The sequence below is a fragment of the Amblyomma americanum genome, chromosome 1 (assembly GCF_052857255.1).
Source record: "Amblyomma americanum isolate KBUSLIRL-KWMA chromosome 1, ASM5285725v1, whole genome shotgun sequence".
NCBI lineage: Eukaryota > Metazoa > Arthropoda > Arachnida > Ixodida > Ixodidae > Amblyomma > Amblyomma americanum.
In genome coordinates, this window is record NC_135497.1 from 178,616,027 (window position 1) to 178,622,228 (window position 6,202).

General features: G+C 46.4%; 1 long non-coding RNA gene across 1 annotated transcript; it reads left to right on the top strand.

Moving 5' to 3' along the window:
* Positions 1 to 1,376: 1,376 nt before the first annotated feature.
* On the top strand, positions 1,377 to 5,950 carry LOC144093795 (uncharacterized). The gene is made up of 5 exons (XR_013306333.1): positions 1,377 to 1,566; positions 3,343 to 3,505; positions 4,224 to 4,353; positions 4,673 to 4,816; positions 5,400 to 5,950. It is a non-coding gene; the product is annotated as an uncharacterized LOC144093795 (long non-coding RNA).
* Positions 5,951 to 6,202: the final 252 nt, after the last annotated feature.

A 6,202-nucleotide genomic window follows, 5' to 3' on the forward strand; every position in this document is an offset into this window, starting at 1 on the left:
TCTGATCTCGCAGCCCTTCTCCCTGCGTGCAGATTAGGGTCCATGTTGCGAGGGGTTGGGCACAAGAAAGCTCCCAGCGGCTGGAGCGGCGAGGTTCGGGCAAGTTGGAAATTTTCGCGGCGGCGACGCGGCAGCACCGCATCTCAACAATGACGGCCCGGCGTTGCCACGCGAGTTTGTATGCCGCACGTACGAACTTTTGTTTAAAAAAAATTGTATAAAGTGCTGTTTAATGCTTAAAACGCAATAATTATAGTTATTTAAATAAACTGTGTAAAGAAATGACAAAATAATGCTTTTATATTACGTCTTTTTTTTGTGTTTGCAGGCCGCCAAAACCGGTTGCAGGCGCATATCTTTTGCCAACAACATTGGTTTTCGCAGCGGTGGGAAACGCGCAGCGGCGATGCATGTGAAACGAAAGCTCGCGAACCGCTTCGCAGCGCCGCGCCGCTGTTCGCTCTATTTGCCAATTCGCTTGCATGTGAACCGCCCTTGAGGCGAAGCGCATATATATGTACCCACCGCGAGGCGACACCTCCTCTCCCTCTACCCCAGCGGGGCACATCTGGTGGAGCGAGCGGCGACGGCAGCGGCGTCACCGGCGGCGCCATCTGTTGGAGCGCGGCTGCGGTGTTTCTAGGCTGCCTGTCACGGCTGCCTGGCTGGCGTAGTGTTGCGTTCGCAACAAAAATAGTTTTTGGGGAAAGGAAATGACGCAGCATCTGTCTCACATCTCGGCGACACCTGAACCGCGCCGTAAGGGAAGGGATAAAAGAGGAACTGAGAGAAGAATGGAAGAAAGTGGTGCCGTACTGGAGGGCTCCGGCAGTGTTGCCGAATCGTGGGAAATGTCCCATATCGTGGGAAAAGCAAGCTTACCCGCCGCGGTGGCTCAATGGTTAGAGCGCTCGGCTACTGATCCCGAGTTCCCGGGTTCGAGCCCGACCGCGGCGGCTGCGTTTTTATGGAGGCAAAACGCTAAAGCCCCAACTCGATGAACACTTCCGAGGCGTACATGCGAAGCGCCTACGCGCCTAGCGGCGCGCCGCGACGGACGTCGAAAGCGGTGCGAATCTCCATGGCCAGTTGCTGGCGCGCGCTTGTGCTCGCGTATCGCTCGCGCTGCCGTATCGTTGCTAGACTGCATAGGCTAAAATCAGCCGAAACTTTTTGACTGCCACTTGAAGAGTTTAGCTTTTTAAAGCGGCAGGAGAAGTAAATTCATTTACAAACTCAATTGTAGTTTGCACAATAGGTTTGTATGCAAACACGCACTCATCTCCTCGCAGTTTTCTTCGGTGTTTAGCGTAATCTGCAGCACCATCGACATAGCATCGCTTAAATCCCAGTTCAGCTCGTCGGTATTGCGCTGCTCTCCAAGCATCATTATTTGCAATAATGCCAGCGGTGTGTGCACGAAGACGAGTTTTACTGCTTGTGATAAGAACAGCACTTCTGCTCATTGTGAGGAGGAGGCAGGAGCGTCGCCAGCGGAGAAGGCACCGCAGGTGGGTTCGGCCCGCGTTCGTGGCGCGCAGGCAAGAAGGCCTATATCACACTGCGGTAAGTATCTCCGTTTCCTCTTTAAGTGTAAAAGGTCCGTGTAGAGTATCGAAAAGATATTTAGCGCAACAGTTCGGCGGCCTAGTGGTTAAAACATCCGACCCCTATGCCGTAGGCGCGCAGTTCGGTCGCCAGTGCCGCCGGGTACCCACTATGATACACTGGGTACAGAGGTATAGAGATCCTTTCCTCAGGTCTGGTGGTCGGCTTCTCTGCGTTAATCTGCTTGGAAAATGTGCCTTTGACTGCACCTTGTGCAAAGAAGAATGCTTTGTCCCGTGGGACTATATCATCAATGGCTTGATTGCGTCTACACAGTGCAGTCACTTATAAGTCCCGTAACGACAGCGGACGTGATGTAGCTAACAAGCTAAAGCCACGCAACAGCAAATATTGCTACATTTTGTGGTGCTATGCAGTGGTACGTGCGGACGGAATTCTAGCAGCACGTACATTGTCGGCTGTGCACTGTGAGAAAGAAAAGTTCGCCGCTGTTGTAGCTGTGTCCAAAATGAACAGCAACTGCCACTCTGTGACAACGAACCCAAACTGAAACAAACATAACTGCTTGGATTTGAGGTGTAATGGCTAAGAAAAAAAAAGCCAGCTACTAATACGCCATCATACATGTTTTAATGTTCTGTAGTGGTGTCCCCACATACCGTTAACATAAGAAGTGACATTCAACAGCGGGAGTGGGTGGGAGGGGTTAGTGCCAAAAAGGAATGGAGGCTTTGGTACAGGTGGAACTGCAGTGCCAGTAGTTGCTGTATGATGGGACTAAAATAGCAGTCATGTTCCATCTGAACTGAATGGTGAATGCTAGGCACTTAGTGCATATATATATATATATATATATATATATATATATATATATATATATATATATATATATATATATATATATATATATATATATATATATATATATATATATATATATATATATATCGTGGATGATAGTTGGCCTCCAAGTGGAACTCAACGCTTTCAAGAGTGTATATATACTCTTGAAAGCGTTGAGTTCCACTTGGAGGCCAACTATCATCCACCGTTGGAGATGTGAAGCAACTCGGATGAAGTACGCTCCAAAGTTCTTCGTTGCGAACAGAGATCAAATAAAAAAGGCAAAGGAGTTTCACGTCAGTGTATTCGAACATTGGCAACTGACGAATAAGCGCGGTCTTCGAAAATTGGGACTCCTCTCGGTGATCTCCGGGGCACATCGCTATTGCAAAACAGTGTCAGGAGAACCAAGGGGCATGAAAAATTGGCTGCTTCTTCACTACTCGTGCAAAAGTGTAGTGCCTGCATCGCAGAGATGCAACTTTGAAATAATAAAGCTAGTGAGGCAGAAGGGCAGCACTGACATTGACAAGATGCAGCATTGAAAACGACTTCAATACGTCAGCTGGCATAAATAATATGCACACGCCGTCAGGTCGTCAGGCCACAACTTTCACTTGTGCAATCAATGTCCCTTGAATGCTTCTTGTAGTGAAGCATTCAAGAAGTAAGCTTCTCTCCAATCAGAAGAAACCTAGCATTTCAAGGCCCTTTGGACTTTAATAGCATCGTGATATCTCCACTGTGCAGCTGAAAAGAAAATCTTTGACCCTGAAGACTTCACAGACACCGTACACAACAAGGCTGCTTCATTCAGTCACAGAAACCACCCACAATAGTTGTGCTGTAATAGCGCATCACAGTGTATTGCAGTCATGCTGTCTGGTTTTTACTTGTTGGCATGACAAACCACATATTTTTCCTCTACAGATGCGTCGCATGTGTGAAGGTGACCATGAACTTTTCCGAAAGTTTTTCTGGATAACTCCAGTGCTGTTTGACAAAGTGCTGGTATTTTTTTGCCAGACCTCACATGGCAGCATGTTGTGAGACAGCCCCTGGAGCCAGGCGAGCGACTGGCAATAGCATTGAGGTTTGTAAAGCTTGAGTTCTACATTCTGAGAAGAAGCATTTCGACACATAGTTGTGTGACAGTTTGGCGAAATGCACATGCTACCCTTTAAGCCTTGTAATGGTCCTCTCAAAAAATAAAAAAATGAAAGGGCGAGAGAGACCGGAGCAGTTGTTGCTTACAGAGCTGAAACCAATTAAGGCAAACGATACAGTGCTAAATGCTCAAAAACATTTTCTGAAAAATGCGAAGAAAAAAAAAGAAGTCAGATAAAAGCAATAAGTTCCAACTGGAGAAACCAGAACAAAATGGTTAAGACGTGGCCAAAAGAGTGCAGGTGCACGGCACAGGAAGGCCGGGTTGTAGCACCCGAGGACTTAAAAAGAAAAGAAAGCAAGCAAATGCAGCCAAGGACAGTCCGAATTTGACGAAAGTGAACTGAAAAGGAACAAAATAAAGCTAGTGAAGAGTGTCACTACAGATAAACGGTAAGGTAACAGAAGCAGTGCAGTAGAACAAATGAGACAGGGGCAAAATTTGAATGCATGGAGGTGCTAAACCTGTAATCTAGCATTGCTAGAATCTAGGAGCTTCACATCATGAAATGACTTTCCCTGCCATACCTCTACAAAAGCTGCATATAAAATTGAGACGCTGGCAGAATAATCGAAAATACATGAAAAACGGAGGTGCAAGGCAAGGTTACGTCATGTGTTGATTTTTTTGTTCTGTTTTCCAGCTATCTGGCTTCAGGGCAAGATATTTGCAATGTTGCTCTTGTGTTCCGCGTGGGCATCGAGACAGCACGGTGGTGCATCCACGAAACATGTCGGGCCATTTGGGAAGGACTGAAAGATCATTTCATGCAGGTGAAGTAGGCCTTTGCAATATTCTTCCACTCTGCTATGAGAGTTGGTGCTGGTTATCTCTCAGAGGTGTACCTTTTCATGTGGCAGTTTTTCATGTTGTGAGCTTATAGCTGCTTTTCAACAGGCTTCATAGTCCCCTCGGGATTTTTAGGATTCGTCGTGAAGTAGTGTTCTTGCACTGAAAGGAACTTAACAGGGGAAATATTGAAAAAAAAATCGTATTGCACATGTCTGTCATCGAATGTTGGCTTTTGGTCATGTAACATTTTGCAAGGTTGCCTCTGTCTATCTCACTCAAAGTGCTGCTGACTGCTTCCAGACACCTCCAAAGGTGCAGTGGGAAGGAATTGCCAGGGATTTTGCCCTGCGATGGCAATTTCCGAACTGCTTGAGAGCGGTTGACGGCAAGCACGGGGCCATCGTCTGCCCTCCAATCCCCGGGAGCAAGTTCTACAAATACAAGGTAAAATTGTGCATGTTCTGTACACTACTTCCATTTAGATATGTTATGAAATGTCATGTCTAAATGAACTGGCAGTGACTACATGATTCTTGTATACACATTTGGAGCAACACATAATTGGACAAGTCATACTTGAGCTCCTTATACTCCATTTCATACACAGCAGGCAATGCTGCCAAAGCTAGCGTGCCTGTTCGTACAGGCTGTCCGTGCCCTAAATGTAGTACACATTCAGTGAACATTACAGTAATGCTAGAGAGCCCGAGCACTTGAGTGCCCAACAGCATCTAATATGGTTTCGCGGCGGACGCACTTTTTCCATAGGCTTCACAGCATTGCCTGCTATTTGTGAAACGGCATACAGTAACCGAGTGTCTCTTGTGTGCAAAGTTGTTAACATGGCAAACAGGGGAACTAACCAAAGCATTCTCACATGTCTCTTATAACAGTGTCTCTTATAATGAGATTTTACTGTACCATGCTGTATAGCATGCAGTAATGCCTTGTCATTGTCACACTGGACATTTGAGACTAGGTGTGCTGCCACCTGTGCTAATTGTCTGTGCTACGCTTTTCATTTCAGGGCGCATACTCTGTTGTGCTCATGGCTGTCGTCGACAGTGAATGCAAGTATATCCTTGTGGATGTCGAGGCTTAAGGCCGGCTTAGTGATGGTGGCACACTGAAAAAAAGTGACTTCGGGTGTGACCTTAGCGAGGGACGCCTGGACATTCCAAGAATTGGAAGATTGCCTGGGACGCAAGAGACTACACCCTTCGCTTTCGTGGGCAAGGAAGCCTTCCAGCTTCGAGTTGACTTTATGCACCCTATCCATCTAGGCAGCTCGACAATCAGAAGAGGATCTTCAACTACCGGTTAAGCAGAGCACGGTATGATGTGGCATTATTTAATCACGGTTGCCAAGTTGTCAGTGCAAGAAGGTGGTAGAATACAGGCTTAATTCAAAACAGAGAATATGAAAATAACTGTAACAAATGTTGGAATTATACTGACATTGAATTAATGCAAGCTTTCTCAATACACTTTATATTCACAACACGGAAATGTCAGCTTGAATAAATGGAAAGCTCAAAGCAAGCAGGTCTGGACAAATTGAATTCCATTGTATCTGTATTCCCATTCACGTGTTCGTTAATAAATGCACTGGATATGCCAGAACCTTTGTTCGTTGATTGCTATAGTTTTTTTCCCCAGACGCTGTGCTGAGAATGCCTTCGGAATTACAGCGGCCAGGTGGCGCATCCTACTGTGCACTATCCCTCTGCACCCGAGTAATGTGGACTACAATGTCAAGGCTGCCTGCATCGTCCACAACTTCGTGACTGTCCGAAATCCACAGTCGCAGACCTTGACAGACAGGGAAGA